General features: G+C 58.6%; 1 non-coding gene across 1 annotated transcript; it reads left to right on the top strand.

Moving 5' to 3' along the window:
• Positions 1–2,435: 2,435 nt before the first annotated feature.
• TRNAS-UGA lies at positions 2,436–2,517 on the top strand. The gene has a single exon. It is a non-coding gene; the product is annotated as a tRNA-Ser (tRNA).
• Positions 2,518–8,890: the final 6,373 nt, after the last annotated feature.

The raw sequence follows: 8,890 nt of genomic DNA, 5'->3' as shown, positions 1-8,890 counted from the left end.
AGAGCTCATCCATCCGGCCAAGCTCTAACGAGATCCATGGGACGTTGGCGCCGGCCTGACTCCGCCAGGAAATACAGGGCGAGTTTTTCACTGCCAGCCGAATTAAGCCTGGGCCCCGCGTCGGCCCACTTCTCCAAGCCGTGACCCTAGCGGAGGCAGGAGGGGAGACTGGCTCGCTGGTGGAGGGACTTGTGGGCATGCCAGTGTACGGAGCTGGGGGCCAGGAGACAGCGTGTCCTATTTACAAAGGCCCCGTGCAAAATGGGATGGGGGGAAGAACAACATCCTGGTAGTGGCCGCCGGGGCCTGAGTGAAAGTAACCTCTGCTGCCTGTGTCTGCCAAGAGCGTGAGGCTGTTGCTGGGGGAGCAGGTAGCTTCCCCCCAGCTGTGGCTGCTGAGTATTTGACCCCCTCGCTGTGAGAAAGGGGGGCTGCCCCTCGTGACTAACGCTGCCTGAGTTTGCTGAGAGGCTGAGCCCATTGCTGCGAGAAGGGGGAGCTGCCCCCCGTGGGACAACCACTGCCTGAGTTTGCCGAGAGCCTGAGCCCATTGCTGCGAGAAGAGGGAGCTGCCCCCCGTGGGACAAGCACTGCCTGAGTTTGCCGAGAGCCTGAGCCCATTGCTGCGAGAAGGGGGAGCTGCCCCCCGTGAGACCACCGCTGCCTGTGTCTGCCAAGAGCCTGAGCCCATTGCTGCGAGAAGAGGGAGCTGCCCCCCGTGAGACCACCGCTGCCTGTGTCTGCCAAGAGCCTGAGCCCATTGCTGCGAGAAGAGGGAGCTGCCCCCCGTGAGACCACCGCTGCCTGTGTCTGCCAAGAGCCTGAGCCCATTGCTGCGAGAAGAGGGAGCTGCCCCCCGTGAGACCACCGCTGCCTGTGTCTGCCAAGAGCCTGAGCCCATTGCTGCGAGAAGGGGGAGCTGCCCCCCGTGAGACCACCGCTGCCTGTGTCTGCCAAGAGCCTGAGCCACTGCTGGCATCATTCCTGTCAGGGCCGAATCCTGGTTTTCACGTCGCTGTTTCATCGCCGCTCATTGTAGTAGCTGGGAGTTTGAGAGAGGCTGGGGTCCTAATGATCAACTGGTGTTTGGTTACTTTCCCCAGGGCACCCTCCCTTCCTGCTGCTGGTGCCCTGGGCGGTGGGCAGGGCTTCCCTGGCCCCCATCCCTGGGGGCATCTCCCCACAGGCGCACCCCCAGGTCACTTTCTGCTTCATCCTTCCCTGTGTGATTGCACCAAGCCTTGTGCGGCTGCCAGGCACAGGGGCCTGGTTTTCTGGCAGAAATGCCCCCCCCTCCGGCACTAGGGCCTTTGAATCCAGGCTCAGGGCTCTTATCCACCCCCCTTCCTCGTGTGTGTGTGTGTGGGGGGGGGCTCTGGCCTGAACCCCATGGGTGGGGTGCTGGGGCTGACTTCTGCACCCATCTTTGCCCCGATGGGGCTGGGATGGGTGACCCCCAATGCAGACTGGCCATCAAGCCTGCTGAATTCCCCCCCCCAAATTCCAGCTGGTGCCATGGGCCTCACCTGCTCCCCTTCCTTTGGCATCTGTACCCCCCACCTGGGTCCCCACCCTCTTACTTTGCCAGCCCCTCACTTCCTCTAGGGCAACACGAGTAATCTGGGATCCTCTCCTCTGTGCCCGGGCAACGGGGACTTTGGGGGTCAAGCCCGGGAGTCGGGCTGGAAGAGACTGTGGGGCCCACCAGACCTGGTGTAATCACACACACACATACCATGGGAGTGGGGAAACTGAGTCACAGAAACTGCACCCCGCAGGCGGGCCGGCAGGGCAGTTGGCAGCCCATGGCTGCACGGGGAGGCCACGATCTGCCCCGGGTAGATCTGGACTGGGTCAGCAGGTAGATGTGGGAGGGAGATGGGGGCAGCGGGTAGATGTCGAAGTGGGGGACACAGGCCCCATAGATTTGGTCCTCGGGCCTGACTGTTTCTAGGCCATCTCCGTGGTGTGGCTGGGCCGCGTGAGCCTGTGCCTGGCCTACCTCCTGCGTCTTCAGTCAGGCCGGTTTTTCTTCACTGTATTTCCTCTCACTATTCTCGCTGGGGCACCCATCTGCTCTAGCCCCCAGCTCCGATGCCCCACGCGTATTCAGGGCCCACGACTCTCCCTCTTCCCCCAAAGTTGGGCCAGTAAAAGAGACTTCCCCTTCGCCGCCTCCCGACCACGCAACCAGCGCGTTGAGCCAGCGTCGGCATCGAAACCCAGGCCCCAAAGCCGGGGCTGTAGGCTTGCTCGGCGTCCGTTCACGAGCCGTTTGCCGCTGGGTTTCTTCCGCTCCGGCCTTAGGGTAGCTGAGCCCGTGTTTTCCCCCGGGGGGAGAGCGGGAGGGGGTTGTAGTTTGCGGTCTGAAGTCAGTCTCATGCCGGTAGCTGGGTAACAACCCCGATGAGCTGCAGGATGCTCCCTGGCACCCAGCTGCGATGGCCGAGTGGTTAAGGCGTTGGACTTGAAATCCAATGGGGTTTCCCCGCGCAGGTTCAAATCCTGCTCGCAGCGTTTAGCTGCTTTTGCTCGGAGAGGCGATGTCCAGAGATCTCACTGGCTCGGGGCATTTTCAGGGGTGAAATGCCAGGCAGGGGCCTGTGGCTTGGCCAGGTGGGTGGCACTGCTGGGTCCAGGAAAAGCAAATTCTGGTGCCATGGGGAATGCCCCCCCAAATTCCTCTGATCCCCCCGATGCTTGGAGACAGGCCCTGGGCGGTCAGCACTCAGGAGTCACGGTCTGACCCAGAGCTCCTTCCCCCCAACAAACCCGTCATCGACTCTCCAGCCAAAACCCCACCACTTGGGCTGGTCCCAGCTCCGGAGGGACCCTGCCCCCAGGGCCGATCTGGGGACGTGAGCCTGGTGCCGGAGCCCCGATCCCCGCGGAGCGGCCTCCCCAGCCAGATGCCGGCGGGAGAAGCCAGGCTGGGTCTGCAACCGGTGGCTGGAACTGGCCCCTGCGGGACCAAGCCACTGCCGTCCAACCCCGAGCAAGACACTGCCCCCCAACAGCACAGAGAGCCAGAGGGGCTCTGAGCCCCACGCGGCCTGCCCCCTGCCAGCACCTGGGGGGGCTGATCTCCTCCAGGTGAATCTGGAGTCACCCTGCTGGCATCAGGGGGGCCTTATTTTCTTCTCACTCACCCCCATGTGAATCAGGAGTCACTCCTGTGGCATCAGAGGCGCCGGTTCCCCTCTTGCTCACTTTGGTGTGAATCCAGAGTCACTCCACTGGAATCAGAGGGGCCGATTCCCCATCCACTCACTCTGGTGTGAATCCAGAGTCACTCCAGTGGAGTCAGAGGCGCCGATTCCCCATTCACTCACTCTGGTGTGAATCCAGAGTCACTCCAGTGGAGTCAGAGGCGCCGAATCCCCTCTCGCTCACTCCAGTGTGACTCCAGAGTCACTCCAGTGGAGTCAGAGGCGCCGAATCCCCTCTCGCTCACTCCAGTGTGACTCCAGAGTCACTCCAGTGGAGTCAGAGGCGCCGATTCCCCATTCACTCACTCTGGTGTGAATCCAGAGTCACTCCAGTGGAGTCAGAGGCGCCGAATCCCCTCTCGCTCACTCCAGTGTGACTCCAGAGTCACTCCAGTGGAGTCAGAGGCGCCGAATCCCCTCTCGCTCACTCCAGTGTGACTCCAGAGTCACTCCAGTGGAGTCAGAGACGCCAATTCCCCATTCACTCACTCTGGTGTGAATCCAGAGTCACTCCAGTGGAGTCAGAGGCGCCGAATCCCCTCTCGCGCACTCCAGTGTGACTCCAGAGTCACTCCAGTGGAGTCAGAGGCGCCGAATCCCCTCTCGCTCACTCCAGTGTGACTCCAGAGTCACTCCAGTGGAGTCAGAGGCGCCGAATCCCCTCTCGCTCACTCCAGTGTGACTCCAGAGTCACTCCAGTGGAGTCAGAGGCGCCGATTCCCCATTCACTCACTCTGGTGTGAATCCAGAGTCACTCCAGTGGAGTCAGAGGCGCCGAATCCCCTCTCGCTCACTCCAGTGTGACTCCAGAGTCACTCCAGTGGAGTCAGAGGCGCCGAATCCCCTCTCGCTCACTCCAGTGTGACTCCAGAGTCACTCCAGTGGAGTCAGAGGCGCCGAATCCCCTCTCGCTCACTCCAGTGTGACTCCAGAGTCACTCCAGTGGAGTCAGAGGCGCCGAATCCCCTCTCGCTCACTCCAGTGTGACTCCAGAGTCACTCCAGTGGAGTCAGAGGCGCCGAATCCCCTCTCGCTCACTCCAGTGTGACTCCAGAGTCACTCCAGTGGAGTCAGAGGCGCCGATTCCCCATCCACTCACTCTGGTGTGAATCCAGAGTCACTCCAGTGGAGTCAGAGGCGCCGAATCCCCTCTCGCTCACTCCAGTGTGACTCCAGAGTCACTCCAGTGGAGTCAGAGGCGCCGAATCCCCTCTCGCTCACTCCAGTGTGACTCCAGAGTCACTCCAGTGGAGTCAGAGGCGCCGAATCCCCTCTCGCTCACTCCAGTGTGACTCCAGAGTCACTCCAGTGGAGTCAGAGGTGCCGAATCTGCTCACTCCAGTGTGACTCCAGAGTCACTCCAGTGGAATCAGAGTTGCCGATTCCCCACTCGCTCACCCCGAAGTGAATCAGGAGTCAGCAGTGTTACACTAGCTTTGCTGCATTGGGGCTCATTTCCTGCAGGCCGGGGGGCTCGGAGCCCCCTCGCACGGAGAAGCCTGGCAGACGCCTGTCCTGCATGGTGCCACCTTGCGCCGTCTGCACCCAGGTTGTGGCTGCCGGCCTCTGGGCCCACCCAGGCTCTCCGGGGCATCACACTGCACGTCCAGTCGCGCCTCTTTGGTCCTCAGCTCCCATGCAATCAACGTGCCCACCTCGTCCCCCCGGTCTTGTCCTGGCATCCGATCAACCCTTAGCTTGAGTGGCCTAAGTCAGCGTGTGGCACACACAGTCACGGGTGCCTGCAGGCCCCAGATGTGGTTTAGTTCATGGCGTGGCAGGCGATTGCTGAGCAGCTAATGCTGGGGCTTAGCGCTAACAGCGGTGGGTAACGGCGCATACTCCAGGATCCCTACTAGGGGGCGCACTGCATAGGACAGGGCAGGAGGGCCCCGGGTGGCCGTCCCTGGGAGGGCTTCTGCAGCCCCTAATAACCCCCCCAAAGCAGGGGGGGTCAAAGCCTTTGCCCTCTGAGGACCCCAGAGGCTAATTGTCACTTGGCTTGCCCCATTTCCAAGTGCCCCCCGGCCCTGAGCCAGAAGCCCCGCCCCAGAAGTGGCCGTCTGAGATGCTACACCCCCCACTCCCCACATCCCCATCCTACAGGTGAGGGAGGTGTGTTTGTGGGGGCGGCTGGAGGAATGGATGTGGTGGGGGGGTGGATTCTCAATGGAGAGACCGGGGACTCCTTTTTCGCACCGCCGGGCGTGGCTTAGCCTGTGGGACTCACCACCACTGGATAACGGGGCTCTGGGGAGTGAGTTCAATGGAGGAGGCTAACAAGGCTGGCATGGGGGGAGGGGGAGAGAACGGAGGTCACTAGTATGGGGGGAGGGCTATGGGGCACACAGCACGGAGGAGGATTGGGGGGGCACAGAGCCCTTGGCAAGGTGGGGAATAGGGGGGACACATGGTCCCTGGCATGGGGGATGAGGGGCTGGGAGGGAGAGACACATAGCCCCTGGGGGGCAGAATGGAAGGCACACAGAGACCCTGGTGTGGGGGGGTTCCCTGCCACAGGGGGAGGAGGACATGGGGGGCACACAGACAGAACCCATGCCAAGGGAGGATGGGGGAGGGGCAGGAGCCCCTGAAGTAGAGGGGGACGGGGGTGGCCCCCAGGGAGCTGGTGGGGGATAGAGGGGAGCATGAGCTCAGCCCACACAAGCTGCCTCTCGTGTCACACTATCCCCCCTTACCACTAGGGGGTGCTACTCTGAAAGGGGAGAGACCTGGGTACAAAGAGAGGGGGGGTGTGGATAGAGAGAGAGAGATATGGGAGGTGTATGGGAACAGATAGATAGATGGATAGATAGAGGGGGTATGTGGGGATAGATGGATGGATAGATAGATGGAGGAGGTGTATGGGAATAGATAGATAGATGAATAGACAGATAGAGGAGGTGGAGGGCGATAGATAGATAGATAGATAGATAGAGGAGGTATATGGGGATAGATAGATAGATAGAGGGGGTGGAGGGCGATAGATAGATAGAGGAGGTATATGGGGATAGATAGATAGATAGAGGGGGTGGAGGGCGATAGATAGATAGAGGAGGTATATGGGGATAGATGGATGGATAGATAGATAGAGGGGGTGGATGGGGATAGATAGATAGATAGAGGAGGTATATGGGGATAGATGGATGGATAGATAGATGGAGGAGGTGTATGGGAATAGATAGATAGATGAATAGACAGATAGAGGAGGTGGAGGGCGATAGATAGATAGATAGAGGAGGTATATGGGGATAGATAGATAGATAGATAGAGGGGGTGGAGGGCGATAGATAGATAGATAGAGGAGGTATATGGGGATAGATAGATGGACGGATAAATAGATGGAGTGGATGGGGATAAATAGAGGATGTGTGTGTGTGTAGATAGATAGATAGATAGAGGAGGTGTCTGGGGACAGATAGACAGAGGGGGTGGATGGGGATAGATAGATAGATAGGGGGTGGATGGGGATAGATAGATGGGGTGGCTGGGGATGGATGGATAGATAGAGGGAGTGGATGGGGATAGATAGATAGGTGGATGGGGATAGAGGGAGTGTCTGGGGATATCTCGATAGCTAGATAGAGGGGGTGGATAGGGATAGATAGATAGATAGAGGAGGTTGATGGGGATAGATAGATAGATAGATAGATAGATAGAAGGGGTGGATGGGGATAGATAGATGGGGTGGCTGGGGATGGATGGATAGACAGATAGAGGGAGTGGATGGGGATAGATAGATGGGTGGATGGGGATAGAGGGGGTGTCTGGGGATAGCTTGATAGATAGATAGAGGGGGTGGATGGGGATAGATAGATGGGTGGATGGGGATAGAGGGGGTGTCTGGGGATAGATCGATAGATAGATAGATGGGTGGATGGGGATAGAGGGGGTGTCTGGGGATAGATCGATAGATAGATAGAGGGGGTGGATGGGGATAGAGGGGGTGTCTGGGGATAGCTTGATAGATAGATAGAGGGGGTGGATGGGGATAGATAGATGGGTGGATGGGGATAGAGGGGGTGTCTGGGGATAGATCGATAGATAGAGAGAGGGGGTGGATGGGGATAGAGGGGGTGTCTGGGGATAGATCGATAGATAGATAGATGGGTGGATGGGGATAGAGGGGGTGTCTGGGGATAGATCGATAGATAGATAGAGGGGGTGGATGGGGATAGAGGGGGTGTCTGGGGATAGCTTGATAGATAGATAGAGGGGGTGGATGGGGATAGATAGATGGGTGGATGGGGATAGAGGGGGTGGATGGGGATAGATCGATAGATAGAGAGAGGGGGTTGATGGGGATGGATAGATAGATAGATAGATAGAGGGGGTGGATGGGGATAGATTGTATAGATGGGTATATATGGGGATAGATGGAGGGATCTTCACGTGTGGGGTTGTGGGGAGAAGTGCACTGGGGAGAAGAACATTGGGGACTGGGCACAAATCCCTGTTGGGCTTTGATCTCCCCCCTACCCCCCATCGTTGTTCTGGTTCTGACCCACTTCCCCCCATGACAGAGGCCAGGGACCCCCGATGGCATGTGCAGGCCTCGCTTCCGCCCCGCCACAAAGGGGCTTAGCTGCAGCGAGCAACCAAGGATGGCAGGTTGGGGGGGCGGTGGGGGATTAGTGCTGCCTCTTGGCTCACTAAGCCCCCCCCCTCTAATCTCCCCCCCCCACCTGAGCATGTGAGGCAGAGGGGCCTTTAATAAGTTTGCCCACCGACCCTTTAATTAAACTACCCGGTGAAGCGCGACTGGACAAGCCGGAGACAATAAGGGGGAGGGTTTTGGGGGGGCCAGATCCCTGCGAGATGATGGGGCTGGGTCCCCGGAACTCGGGGAAACTGAGGCCCGATTGAGTTCCCAGTGAGCGCACGTCGCACACGCTCTCGGCCCGTGGCCCCGGGCTGAAATGGGTGGGCCGGACTCAGGCGAACGGTTCTGGCTTATGACTAACGACGCTAGTATTAACTGGCTACTGCCAGGACGATAATAATTCAATGATCGTTAACAGTTGGGATAATTGCGATGCGAAGCGCCGCGGAGCTGAAGTCATTGTGTGAAATTTTCGTTTGTTCTGACTTCGCGTGTGATTTTTATGTAGCCGGTGGTAAAACTAGGCAACTCTCTAGCCGACTTGATGGACCCCTAGAAGACCTCTGCATACCCTCAGGGGTACAAACACCCTGGTTGAGACCCACTGGGCTAAAACATCTGTCGGACAGTCTCCAGGCTGCTGAGCGATGGACCGGCCACCAGCCCTCGGGCCAGTTTGTTCCCTTGTAAAAGTGGCACCTCCCTGTGTAAAACTGGCACCGTATTTCCAGTGGGACCTGGGCTAGTTTCGACCGCTGGCGGGTGTGTTGGCCCTGTCTTTCTTTACTGGGGCAGAGAGACCATTAGGAGCCCAGAATTTCCTCCCCACGCCAGTCCTTCCACACAGGTAGCCTTGTGATATTGACATGTGTCATACAGACCTATGGGGCACACACAGGTAACCCTGTGATATTGACATGTATCATACAGATCCATGGGGCACACATAGGTAACCCTGTGATATTGACGTGTATCATACTGATCCATGGGGCACACACAGGTAACCCTGTGATATTGATGGGTTTCATACAGATCCATGGAGCACATACAGGTAACCCTGTGATATTGACGTGTATCA

This window comes from Gopherus evgoodei, unplaced genomic scaffold (assembly GCF_007399415.2).
Source record: "Gopherus evgoodei ecotype Sinaloan lineage unplaced genomic scaffold, rGopEvg1_v1.p scaffold_43_arrow_ctg1, whole genome shotgun sequence".
NCBI lineage: Eukaryota > Metazoa > Chordata > Testudines > Testudinidae > Gopherus > Gopherus evgoodei.
Note: the sequence above shows the minus strand (reverse complement) of the source record. Positions and strands in the feature narration are given on the sequence as shown.